General features: G+C 41.5%; 1 pseudogene; it reads left to right on the forward strand.

Annotated features, from left to right (window-relative positions):
* The window catches only part of LOC134357620 (sin3 histone deacetylase corepressor complex component SDS3-like), a 53742-nt pseudogene extending 43598 nt beyond the window's left edge, over positions 1-10144 (forward strand).
* Positions 10145-14758: the final 4614 nt, after the last annotated feature.

Genomic DNA, 14758 nt, shown 5'->3' on the forward strand with positions numbered 1-14758 from the left:
AATCAGCTCTCAAAGTCACTGATGCATTTATGCAATAAGGTATATTTTGGGGAATTTTATTAATTTTAAACATGACTGAACTTAAGAATAGAAGCAGGAAAAGGCAGTCTTAGTCCAACCTGGAGACTGGAGGTCTGTCCTGGGAGTCTCTGTGTGTGTGTGTGTGTGTGTGTGTGTGTGTGTGTATGTGTGTCTGTGTGTGTGTGTGTGTGTGTGTGTTTTCCTGTTGTTGTTTTATTGCTTGCTGGGTTCAGCTTTGTTGTCCCTGTGTTGTCTTGCTGCCCCCAGCACATCCTTAAGCTATGCTGTTCGAGAATGCAAGCAACACTTTTCGCTGCGTTTTGATGTACATGTGATGACTTAATCTGAATCCGAATCAGAATATTATCAGTAATTCAAAAAGATCATGGCCACTTTGAACTTCTGTGTTGCATCGCTTCAGTGATGTCATATTCCACTGACTCCCTCACCACCTAGATTTCTACCTTGTATATTTGCCAGTGACAGTGCAGTCACCGTGGTCTTGGATGGTAAAGCTTCTCCCCCAACACTACAGCGAATGGCCAGTCACTTCTTTTAATTCTGCAATCCCTTCTTAGACATAGGAGCAGAATTGGACATTTGGCCCATTAATTCTGCTCCGCTTCACATCATGCCTGATTTATTATCCCTCTCAGCCCCATTCTCCTGTCTTCTCCCAAAAGCTTTGATGCCCTTCCTAATCAAGAGCATACCATCCTCCACTTTAAACACTCAATGACCAGGCCTCCACAGCCATCTGTGGTAATGAATTCCACAGGTTCACTACCCTCTGGATAAAGCAATTCCTCCTTTTCTTCTGTACATCCCAGCCCATGGCAAACATCACCTCTATACTTACCTGGTCAAATACAATTTTCCTTATTTCTAGATCAAACTTTACCTTGTCAGGAATCAATCAGATAACTCATCACTGCACTCCCTCCGTCATAATGATTTCACTTCCTGTGTGGTTTCGTGGCGAGTTTGTGATGACCTTTATAGAATCTTAAAGAGAGAGAGAGAGAGATGCTGAGAGCTGGAGACAGGAGTGACTGCTGCTGGTGGAAGCTGGAACAGCACACCATTGGATGATGTCAGCAAGATGAGTTGTATTTGTAGAGGGAAGGGAATAGAACACAGCACATAGAACATAGAACACTACAGCACAGTACAGGCCCTTCGGCCCACAATATTTTGCTGACCTTTTAAACTACTCTAAGATCAATCTAACCCTTCCTTCCTCCATTGCCCACTATTTTTCCATTATCCATGTGCCTGTCTTAGAGAATCTTAAATCCCTCAATATGATGCAGAAAATTCAAATACAATGGCAGAATATAGTATTAATAGTAAGATTCTTGGCAGTATGGAGGATCAGAGGGATCCTGGGGTCTGAGTCCACAGGACACTCAAAGCAGCTGCGCAGGTTGACTCTGTGGTTAAGGAGGCATACAGTGCATTGGCCTTCATCAATCGTGGGATTGAATTTAGGAGCTGAGAGGTAACGTTGCAGCTGTATAGGACCCTGGTTAGATCCCACTTGGAGTACTGTGCTCAGTTCTGGTCGCCTCACTACAGGAAGGATGTGGAAGTCATAGAAAGGGTGTAGAGGAGATTAAAAGGATGTTGCCCAGATTAGGGAGCATGCCTTATGAGAATAGGTTGAGTGAACCTGGACTTTTCTCCTTGGAGCGACGGAGGATGAGAGGTGACCTGATAGAGGTGTATAAGATGATGAGAGGCATTGATCGTGTGGATAGTCAGAGGCTTTTTCCCAGGGCTGAAATGGTTGCCACAAGAGGACACAGGTTTAAGGTGCTGGGGAGTAGGTACAGAGGAGATATCAGGGGTAAGTTTTTTACTCAGAGAATGGTGAGTGTGTGGAATGGCCTGCCGGCAACGGTGGTGGAGGTGGATACGATAGGGTCTTTCAAGAGACTTTTGGATAGGTACATGAAGCTTAGTAAAATAGAGGGCTATAGGTAAGCCTAGTAATTTCTAAGCTAGGGACATGTCCGGCACAACTCTGTGGGCTGAAGGGCCTGTATTGTGCTGTAGGTTTTTTATGTTTCTATGTTTCTATGCATCTCCCTCTGGCAGGACATTCTATGGACTCACAACTCTCTGTAAAACTTACCACTGACATCCTTCCTAGCTTTCTTCAAATCGCCTTAGAATCATGCCTCTTGATATTAGCCATTTCCACCCTGGGGAACAAAAAGTCTCCGGCTACCCACTTGATCTATGCCTCCTATCATCTTGTACTCCTCTATCATGTCACCTCTCATCCTCCTTTGCTCCAAAGAGAAAAAAACATACCTCTATCAGCCCATCTATTACGCTTCATAACCCAAAAGACATAAAAGCTAATTGAAAGGAAAAGAAGAGAGCTGGGAATATGAGTCTAACTTGGTTTTTACTTTATGCGAGGTGCACACGCATATGACGTGGTGGTGTGATGACATATGCCATTCAGGTATTTGTACAAATAACCCAGAATGAATTATTTAAACAAACAAAGAATGCTTAATGTAACAATATACTTATATTACTGAAATATTAAATACACAGCACTATTTCTCTTATCTTGTATATCTCAATCAGGTTACCTCTCATCCCAGTTCGCTCCAAAGACCAAAGCCCTTGCTTGCTCAGCCAGACTGGGGAAAGGAAAAAGAGAGAGGAAGAAATTACTGAAATTTTGAGAAATCAATGTTTATGCCATCAGGTTGGAGGCTATCCATAAGACATAAGAGCAGAATAAGGCCATTTAGCCCATCAGGTCTGCTCCACCATACAATCATGGCTGATCCTTTTTTCTCCACCTCAACCCCATTCCCAGAACTTTTCCCCATAACCTTTGATGCCAACATGACCTCCACAGTTACCTGTGGTTAACAAATTCCACAAATTCACCTCCCACTGGCTAAAGATATGTCTCCACATCTCTGTTTTAAATGGTCACCCCTCTATCCTGAAGCTGTGTCCTCTTGTCCGAGACTCCCCCACCATGGGAAATATCCTTGCCACGTCTATTTGGTATAGGCCTTTTACCATTCAAAAGTTTTCAATGAGAACCCCCTTCATCCTAAATTCCAGCAAGTATGAACCCATAGCCATCAAACATTCCTCGTATGACAATCTTTTCATTCCCGGAATCATCCTTGTGAACCCACTTCTGATCCTTTCCAATGCCAGCACATCTTTTTTTAGATGAAGAGCCCAAAACTCCCAAGTCCTTTTGCAGCTCAGATTTTTGGGTTTTCTCCCCACTTAGAAAATAATCATTTTGCCAATGTGCATGACCAAAGATTTTCCAACATTGTACTTCATTTGCCACTTTGTTGCCCATTCTCCTAAACTGTCTAAGTTTTTCTGCAGCCTATCTGTTTCCTTAACACCACCGGTCCCAACACTGACCCCTACAGAACACCACTAGTTACTGGCAGCTGACCAGAGAAGGATCCTTTTATTCCCACTTGCGGCCTCCTACCAATCAGCCAATGCTCTAACCATGCCAGTAACTTCCCTGTAATACCACGGGCTCTTAACTTAGTAAGCAGCTTCATGTGTGGCTCCTTGTCAAAGGCCTTCTGAAAGTCCAAACATACAACATCCACTGCATTCCCTTTATCTACCCTACTTGTAATCTCCTCAAAGAATTCCAGAAGGTTCATCTGGCAGGATTTTCCCTGAAGGAAACCATGCTGACTTTGCACTATCTTTTCCTGTGTCACCAACTACCCCATAATCTCATTCTTAACAATTGACTCCAACATCTTCCCAACCTCTGAGGTCAGGCTAGCTGGTCTATAATTTCCTTTCTGCTGCCTTCCTCCTTTCTTAAAGAGTGGAGTGACATTTGCAATGTCTGGCACCATGCTGTTCCTGAATCGTTGAGTGTGTGCCTTCAGGCTTCTGTACCCCCTTCCTGATGGTAGCAATGAGAAGACAGTATGTCCTGGGTGATGAAGGTATTTAATGATGGATGCTGCTGTTTTGAGGCATCACTCTTTGAAGATGCCCTGGATGCTGGGGAGTCTCGTGCTCAAGGTGGAGCTGAATGAGTTTTCTGCAGCTTATTTGGATCCTGCGCAGAGCCTCCACCCCACGCCAACCCCTCCATATGAGATACTGAAGTAGCCAGTAAGAATGCTGTCCATGGTACATCTGTAGAAACCTGTGAGTGTCCTTGGTGACCTTCCAAATGTCCTCAATTTCCTAATGAAATATAACCATCTGTCATGCCTTCTTTGTGACTGCATCATCCAGCAATTTGTACGTGTTGCTCTGGATTTCCAGCCTCTGCAGAATCTCTTATATAAAGTTGAGTTATTGCTGACATTAAAGTGACTGACATCCTAATCAATGTGTGTCCAATACTTGCAGAATGAACACTTAAATAAGGACAGCCAAGTGGGTCTGTCCTGTGCCAGGAAAAAGACAGAGGGAAGTACACCTTTGCCCAGAACCCCTATTGCTATGATGAAGGTGTATGTTTAGCTGATTGCACAGGTGTGAAACTGGATGCACTTTGAACAAGAATCAGCAGTCTTTGCGAGGTGATCTGCCAATGCCTGCAGATATATACAGTGCTGTAAAGGTGTTGCAAGCTACTTAACTGAGTTCCCCACTAATCTGACTGCATTACCTGCTGATCTCTCCTGTCTTCTTCTTCTACTCCTGTAGCACTTTGTCAATGTAACAGTGCATCAGGGGCACATTTAGAATGGATCCTGTGATTATCTCTCAGCTGTTCTGCCAACCAGTTTAAGGCTTTGAATGAGCATTCTTTCAAAGTCCATTGAACAATACAACGATGGAGAGCATTCTCCTCGTCAGCAATTATCAATAACCTAGATGAACCAACACTGCAACCCAATGTCTGCAGAAAATTATCATTCATTTTGGCTTATTTCTTCTTGCTTCATTTCCTCTTACTTTAAAAAAAAATTTTTAAGATTAGCTTCAGGGGATCTTGAAGCCCGATATCTGTGGACTCAAATCAGCAGGAGATTGGGTTCCTGTCTTGGGGTTAAAGGAATGTGTATGTGAGTGAGTCAGGGTCAACCATGGATGTTGCCTCCTAGCTGTCTAGATACCCAAGCCATGGCAGTTCGATATGGAGACAAGCTGTTACCCATGTAACAAGCTCCCCCCGGTCATCTGATAAATCCAAAGGAACGGCAGAGACTGATACAGTCTGGCACCAGTAATGTCATAGGAGTTTCCAGTCAGTGTTGAACTTAATGTCGGACTGCCATGGGATTCCAGCTCCATAGTTTCCCTCAGGGTTTACTCCCAAAACCTTCCCCATGAGTGGGTATGGTTGCAAGGCAGAAAAGGTTTGAGATTAAAGTTTTCTTTCTCATAGATGAGCTACTAACCACGGCAGAGATGAGCCTTATCTGTCAAAAGCAGCTGGTTTTAAGGCACCAGTAACACACCTTTGCCCATTATCCTGTCAGTAAAAATAGTTCAGCTTGGCTTATAGCTAAGCCACACGTGAAGACCAGGAGCTGGACTTGGTGGACAGAAGCTATTTGAGATGCACACCATTGGAAGCATTTAATAGATAGTTGGAGCTTTTCACCATTGTTCCAGACTACAACAACCTTAAGGAATCATCTACTGCACATTACTAAATAGCTCAACTGAGATCCCTCAAGGCTTGCATCTCCAGACAGAATGGACATGCAGAAACTGTAGGCAACAACTTTCTAACAGGAGCCCTGTGTTACCAGGTTTGATAATCCTTTCCTACCTGAATTATATTGCTCACTCCATAGCGATCATGTCTCCAAGATATCTGTCGAATATGCTCTGCATTACAAGGATATTTTCACTGGTAGGAAGTCTAGGATGTGAAGGCACAGTATCAGAATAAAGAAGCATTCTTTTAAAACTGAGATGCAGATGTGGTACCCGGTCGAGTACTGAAGACCTATGATATTCAACTGGCTGGAGTGTTCACTGAGATCGTTAACCCCTCTCTTTGGCAGTCTGAGATATCCACCTGCTTCAAGCAAGCTTCAATTATAGCAGTGCACAAGACGAATGTAGTGACCTGCCCCAATGACTATCATCCAGTAATGTTTACATCCACTGTCATGAAGTGTTTTGAGAGGAAGGTGATGAAGCATGTCAATTCCTTCTGAGGAGCAACTTGGATCCGCTCCAACATGCCTACCGTCTCAACAGGTCAACAGCAAATTCCATTTAGTCCCCTTCCCTACTCACTTTATGACTGTGAGGCTAAGAACAACTCCAATGCCATATTTAAGTTTGCTCATGACACCAGTGTCATTGACCGAATCAAAGGTGGTGATGAATCAGCATATAGGAGGGAGATTGGTGCCACAACTACAACCTCTCACTCATTGTCATTAAGCTGATTATTGACTACAGAAGGAGGAAAACCGATGTCCATGAGCCAGAGGTCTCATCAGAGGGATCAGAAGTGGAGAGGGTCAGCAACTTTAAATTCCTCTGTGCTATCATCTCATAGGATCTGTCCTCAGTCTTCCAGATGTCATTAGAAAGAAAACACAGAAGTACCTCTACTTTCTTAGAAGTTTGTGAAAACTCAGCATAAAATATAAAATTTTGCCCAATTTCTATAGATGTGCAGTGGAGAGTATACTGACTGGTTGCATCACAGCCTGGAATGGAAACACCAATGCCCTTAAACAGAAAGGCCTACAAAAAAGTATCGGATTCAGCGCAGCAAATCACAGATAAAGTCCTCTCCACCATTGAGCACATCTGCAAGAAACATTGTCCCAAGTAAGCAGCATCCATCATCAAGGATGACCACTATCCAGGTCATATTCTCTTTTCATTTGTGCCATCAGGAAAGAGGTACAGGAGCCTCAGGACCTATACCACCAGGCTCAGCAACAGTTATTACCTCTCAGTCATCAGGAAAGAGGTACAGGAGCCTCAGGACCCATACCACCAGGCTCAGGAACAGTTATTACCCCTCAACTATTGGACTTTTGAGCCAGAGTGGATAACTTCACTCAAATTCATGCACCCCAACTGAAATGTTCCTATAATGTACAGACTCACTTTCAAGGACTCTTCATTTCAATTGTTGATATTTATTGCTTATTTATTTAGTATTACTGTTTTATTTTTTATTCTTTTCTATTTGCACAGTTTGCTGTCTTTTGCACATTGGTTGTTAGTCCATTTGTGTGTGTTTTTTTTTCATTACTTCTACAGTGTTTCTTTGTATTTACTGTGAATACCTGCAAGAAAACTAATCTCAGGTTTGTATATGGTGATATATGCAAATGTTCTTTGATAATAAATTTACTTTGAACTTTGAACTGCGTGGTTTTGATTCTAGAATGTCAGGGCAGAAGTGTGCGTAGTTGCAATTGATAAGGAGAAGGTAATTAGGAAGCTGAAAGACTGAAGGTACGGTACCGTATAGCCTACATTACAATAGGGACTACTTTATGTTTTAGTAACACGTCATTGCATGCGCTATTAGGCGCATATTGATCTGTACATGTGTGCTGAGTTCGGATTATGCCAGTAAAGAACCATGAACCTTAGCTCCCGTCTCCAGCGTTTTTATTACTAGCATAGTTGTGTAACCAGGCCACATACACAACAAATTGGCGATGAGAATTATGAACCTACATCTTATTGGAATGCCGGGTTTTAGCTGATAATGACACTTAGAGGATGGGCGCAAGGAACGAGCCGAGGTGCGGGTCAAGGAGCAGGAGAAGGAGGCAGAGCGAGGCTGTGAGTCTGAAAGGAAGCAGGAGCACAGCCGGGGTCGGGAACGTCAGGAGACCAAAAGACGCAGTCGGAGCAGCAGCACGTTCAGGCGAGACCACAGCCAGCGCTGACCCCCAGGGGCTGAGGGTCTGCCTGCCCCAGAAGGGAGATAAAAAGGAGCGACACGCGCATCTAGATGGAGTGCACTCGTTACGCTAGCAAAAAGGACACATGAGTAAAAACATTGAAAACAAGGGGAGATCGGGGCTAAATTAACATAACAAAGATAGCGATGATTGGAACCATTACAACATTTGATAGTGGCATTGAAGACTGGGCAACTTACATTGAAAGAGTGGAGTTGTATTGTGATGCTAACGGTGTTAATGATGAAAAGAAAGCCAGCGTCTTACTCAGTGTTATGGGAGCAAAAACATACGGGCTGCTACGGAGCTTGTTAACCCCTGAAAAGCCAGCTGACAAAACGTTCAGGCAAATAGCAGACACTCTCCAACAGCATTTAAACCCCAAACCACTGGTCATTGCTGAAAGATTTAAATTTCACAAACGGAATCAGAGCAAAACTGAAAGCATTTCTGAATATTGTGCTGAATTGCGCAAATTATCAGAACTTTGTCAATTTGGAGCTGGTTTATCACATGCATTGAGGGACAGGGTAAAGTGTGGCATGCACTGTGAAACCACACAGAAGAAGCTCCTGTGTGAAAAAGACCTTACATTAGAGAAGGTGCTGAACATTGCAATATCAACGGAAACAGTGGAATGAGGTGCTTCCGAGATACAACAAAAATCACTGGAATATGCTACAAATAAAATGTCACTGAACAGAAATGAAGGGAAGAAATGTTACCGTTGTGGGAACATGTCACATGACCCTGATGACTGTTGGTTTAAAGACAAAGAATGCAGAAACTGTGGCAAACAGGGCCACATCGGCAGAGTATGCAAAGCTAGTAAACAGCAGGAAGAAAGCAAAATACAATGAAAAAAGAAACCCCAGAAAGGAAAATACAACAATGTACACAAAATGAAAGAAAGCAGTTCTGATGAAAACAACTCAGACAAAAGTGAATTGTCTTGTCTGCAACTTCACAGCATGAAAGAGACAGATGATCGAAGAGTGGCAGGTGTGAGACTGAAAATGGAGTTGGACACAGGCTCAGCTTTAACAGTGATCTCTGTACATGACTACAAACGACTGTTTTCTCACATACCTCTGAAACGAACTAAACTATTGCTAACGACTTACACAGGACAGAAAGTGCATCCCAAAGGTAAAATTAAAGTGACAGTGACCTACGGAGACAAAACACAGCAGCTGAACCTTTGTGTACTGAAATTGGGGGACCACCATTGCTGGGACATGAATGGCTCAGGAAAATCCAGTTGGATTGGCACACCATCAAGGCACTAGTTGTGTCAACAAAGGAGGGCAGCTCGGCGGGGAAGATTTCCAGCTCTCCTCTCACCCATTGTTGACTATTACAATGACGAGGAGGAGCAAGACAGCATTGACGATGAGGACGAACGCAATATCCATGGCCGCAATTCGGGTGTAGATACAGAGGATGCAAGTGAGACAGATATTGGCAATAAACAGGATGATGAAGACTACCTGGAAATAAAAAAGCAAATGTACCAGGAGAAATTGACATCTCTCAAAAGACAGCTACAGCAGTTACAGGAAGGCACTTTGCAGGAGTATCAGAAAAGGATAAAGAAACAAGATCAACAATACATGGAAAGAATACGAAATGCAGAGCTTTTTCTGCAACTGGAGACAGAACAAGTGGAAAGAAATTATATTAAAGAGAAGAAAGCAGCAGTGAAGGAATTTGAAGATAAAAAGATTGAGTTAGAAGAAAAGAAAAAGATGATCGAGAATGAGAGGCTAACAGTGGAACTCACAGGAGATTCTATGGAGGCAAAGCCAATAATGACTAGAAAACTAAGGAGGAGACCTAATGACCCTGTTTCAGTTACAGACAAAAGATGAAAACCTGCACCTGCGCGATTAAATTACTTGTTAACAGATGAACAGATAATGGAAGATCTGCGAACTCTCAACAAGCTTAAGTCTCCGTCTTCTCCTGAGCATCTTCCCAGCACTCCTGCTGAATCACCAGCACGAAGATATGAAGAACGAATAGAAGATGGAAAGTTATATTACAATAAGAGATGGTATCAATACGGTTAGGCTTCCTATTTGGAATATAAGGAGAATACGAAGATTGGTTGTGTAATTAGCTCAGTTGGAACAAATGAGATATGGGTAAGGAAGACAAGTGATAGCACAAAGATGCGTGTACATCTAGGACAGATGCACAGAGGAGTCTTCATTATACGGAGGAGATCTGCTGCCTAGAACTCTTCGCAAGTTGGAGGCGCACATCTTCTTAATACCCTATGCTCAGAGGTCAACTTTTCATGACTTTTATATGGAAATCTGTATTAAAACAAACAAGTTTATTGACAGACTGAAGTACACACTATTTGAAGACACTTTCCAATGCCATCTTAGTTTTGATGATTGTACATATTTTTAAGAATAACATTTACCTTTTCACGGATTTCACTTTGCTTTTGTCATCTTTGCAATATGGAGGTGACTGCTCTTTATGGCTGGAACCTGCCAATTTGTGGATTGTTTAATCTATTCCAGACAATAGAGTGAAGACCTATTTGCTTCAGTGCCAGACAATCTAGAGAAGACGCCCCCAGAGACTTGAGTTATAAATGGGTCTTAGACCAAAAATAAGAAAAAAGGCTTGTTATACTTTGATATTATTATATTACTTTGTTATAATTTGATATTATTAAGTTGCTAAGTAAACAAATGGTAGGCTTTTGTATGTAAGGGTAAACATATTTGTTTAGCATAATGCCCCAGTAAAAAAAAAGTTGATACACTATTAAAATAAAAGGGGAAGAGTGTACCTTATTGCCTACATTATACAAAGGGACTACTTTATGTTTTAGTAACACGTCATTGCATGCGCTATTAGGCGCATATTGAGCATGCGCTATTAGGCACGTATTGATCTGTACATGTGCTGTATTCGGATTATGCCAGTAAAGAACCATGAAACTTAGCTCCCGTCTCCAGCATTTTTATTAATAGCACTGTTGTATAACCAGGCCACATACACAACAGGTACATTGCTCACCTGGACCAGATGAATGATACCCTAGGGTTCTGAAAAAGGTAGTAGAAGAGATTGTGGGTAATTAGTTGTGATTTTTCAGGAATTGCTAGATTTAAGAATAGTTCCGGAGTAATGGAAAATTGTAAATATCACTCCATTCTTTAAGAAGAGAGTGAGGCAAACCATAGGCCAGTTAACCTGACTTCATTGGTTGGGAAGATGTTGGAGTCCTTTATTTAAGATGAGGTTTCAGGGAACTTCAATGCACTGACAAAATAGACCAAAATCAGCATGATTTCCTTAAGGAAAAATCTTGCCTGACAAATTAGTTGGAATTCTTTGAGCAAATAACAAGCAGGATAGATGAAAGAGAGTCAGTGGATGTTGTTTACTTGAATTTTCAGAAGGTCTTTGACAAGGTGCAGCATGTAAGTCTATTAAACATGAGAAATGCCTGTGGTATAGCGGAAAGATACTAGCGTGGATAGAAGATTGGCTGACTGGTGGGAGGCAGACAATCTTGTTTGCTGCCGATGACTAGTGGTGTTCCACAAGATGGTTGTTGGGACTGGTTCCTTTCAAATTACTTGTCAACAATTTGGATGAAGGGATTGATGGCTTTGTGGCCAAGTTTGCAAATGATATGAAGATAGGTGGAGAGACAGGTAGTGTTGAGGAAGTAGAGAGTCTGCAGACTTATACAGATTAGGAGAATGAGCATATAAATTGCAGGTGGAATAAAGTGTAGGGAAGTGTATGGTCTTTGGTAGAAGGAATAAAAGCATAGATTATTTTCTAAATGGGGAGAAAATTCAGAAATCAGAGGTGCTCATTATAGTGTTGAATCTATATAATGGCTCTAGGCCTGTACTCACAGAATGAGGGGGTATCTTATTGAAACCTATCGAATATAGAAAAACCTAGGTAGAGTGGATGTGGAGAGGATATTTTTCACAGTGGGAGAATTTAGGACCTGAGGGCACAATCTCAGAAAAGAAGGAGGTCCCTTTAAAACAGAGATGAGGAGGGAATTTCTTTAGCTAGAGTATGTGAACCTCTGGAATTAATTGCTGCAGAATTAATTGCGGTCATTGGGTATATTTAAAGCAGTTTGATAGGTTCTTGATCAATAAGGGTATCACAGATTATGAGGAAAGCCAGGAGAATGAGTTTGAGAGGGATAATAAATTAGCCATGATGGAATGGTTGAGAAGACTCAATGGGCTGAATTGCCTAACTCTGCTCTTATGTCAGCATCCATCATCAGAGATCCCCACCACCCAGGTCATGCTCTCTTCTCGCTGCTGCCATCAGGTAGAAGGTACAAGAGCCTCAGGACTCACACCACCAGGTTCAAAAACAGTTACTACCCCTCCACCACCAGGATCTTGAATAAAAACAGACTGACTTGTCCCAACATTGAAATGTTACTACAACTGAGGATCTTACTGTAAGGTCTCTTTATTTCATGTTGTCTTTATTTATTGCTTTTTTATATTTGCAATTTCATATCTTGTTGTCTTCTGCACTCTGGTTGATCTTTCACTGATCCTGTTGTAGTCACTATTCTATAGATTTGCTGAGTATGCCCACTAGAAAATTAACCTCGGGGTTGTATACGGTGACATATATGTACAATGAAAATAACATTTACTTTGCACTTTGATCTTTTACTGAACTATGCTAACAAGAACTTGCATCATGGTGGAATTGTAAGATATGCATTTTTAGTTTTTGTTCTATTATGTGTAAATTGTTCAATTAATTTTGTTCGTCTTCTTTAAACTGCGTGTTTTTAGTGATTTACCATCTATGCCCTGCAGCTACATAGTGACATTTTCATTTCATTGCTCCCTGACACTGATTCCGAAATTTATGTTTAATTTATATTTTTCTTCTGAATGTTTCTTATGATACTCTGCACCTGTGTCGCTGAAGTAACTTTTTCATTGCACCTGTGAATATGTGTACTTGTGCAGATGACAATAAACTTGATTTGACTTCGATCCTCACACTTTCTCACTCATGTTGTCAAATAATTTAGTGAGATATTCTTCAGTTTGTTTCTTTTAACAAATGCATTAATATCTTGCCAGCAATAGAAACAGGACTGTGAGTGTAAGATGCCTTGAGTATTAATGGGAAGAAATTTGATAAGTTCAATGCAGCGTTTAATTAAATAACACAATATGGATGCATTTGAAATGCCTTTAGGAGGACTTGGCAGATTTTGGCACTTAGAGACCAGAAGAAAATCTTTCAAATTTTTAAAAATCTTCTGAATTCAAACGTATTCTTCGTGGTTTTTTTATTGCGGTGAGAATATCTATGCTAATTATTTAGAGATTCACATCCATGTGATAGACTTCAGGGCTTTCTCACTTCACTCCCAGTTATCCCACTTGATACTTATTTATTTTCTTGTTAAGTAACTTGTCTACGCTTCAGTAAGTTTTCTGCTTTCATGCTGCTGATGCTATGAACCTCCCAGCCCATGAATTTTCATCAGTTGAAGTTGATGGACTGAAAATTATGGTCCAGTGGTTTTCAATATCACCCATTACTGTCTCCTCTGCCCCAGAACCCATTTAGTTGTATTAAAGGAGGGCCATATTTCCATTTCAGTCACAAAAGTGTGGAAGCTTCAGTCTGAATGGCCATACACCCAATCTTCTATCCCATGCTAGTATCTTTCCTGTAATACCAAAGGCTCTTATCTTGTTCAGCAGTATCATGTGCGTCAGAGCCCTTCTGAAAATCTAAATAAAAAACTTCCAATGACTCCTTTGTCTATCCTGCCTATTATTTCCACCAAGAATTCCAACAGATTTGTCAGGCAAAACTTCCCCATAAGGAAACCATGCTGACTTTGGTCTACTGTATCATGTTCCTCCAAGTACACTGAAACCTTACCCTTAATAAAGCACTGCACCACTAAAGTCAGGCTAGCTGGCCTATAATTTTGTGTCTTTTTGCCTCTCTTCCTTTTTAAAGATTCGAGTGACATTTACAATTTTCCAGTCCTCTGAAACCATTCCTGGATCAAGTGATTCTTGAAAGATCATGACTAATGTCTCCACAATCTCATCAGCTACCTACTTCAGAACCCTAGCGTGTAATCCATCTGGTCCAGGTGACTTATCTGCTTTCAGACATTTCAGCTTCCTAAGCACCTTTCTGCTTAGTAATAGCAACACACTCCATTCTGCATTGATAGTCTCGAATCGAAACAAAGCAGTCTTAACTTAATTAGCAACATGACTGAATCCCATCGCCAAAGGAATGGATAACACATTTAGAGGGTTCTGTAATGGGTAGTTAAAACTACCCAATGCATCAACGGTGCCAGTCTACCTGCTTTCAGGGACACACATGCAGAGAGATGGTGGGAAAGGGCCAGTACCATCAAGAAGGATCCCAACCACCTGCTCATGCATTGTTTGTCCCACTCCCATCAGGGAAGAGGCTATGTAGCATCCATGCCAGAGCCATCAAATACAAAAACAATTGCTTTCCCCAACCAGTAAAGCTAATCAACATCTTTACCCACTAGCCCAGTCTCCACACACCCCCAACCATCACCACAACTTTATAATTTCCTGTCAATCACCTTATGTACCAATACTTCTGTGCCTCGTGTCACTTTATGTCCACACAATCAGTCTGTGTATGTAAGCTAATCTTATGTATGTATACTTACTGTGTTTTGGTGCTTATTGTGCTTTTTTATGCTGCAAAGGATCAGGAGTAACAATCATTTTGTTCTTCTTTACACGCGTGAAATCACGAATGAAAATAAACAGTCTTGAATCTTGAATCTGAGATTTCAGAAG

This window comes from Mobula hypostoma, chromosome 16 (genome assembly GCF_963921235.1).
Source record: "Mobula hypostoma chromosome 16, sMobHyp1.1, whole genome shotgun sequence".
Classification (NCBI taxonomy): Eukaryota; Metazoa; Chordata; class Chondrichthyes; order Myliobatiformes; family Myliobatidae; genus Mobula; species Mobula hypostoma.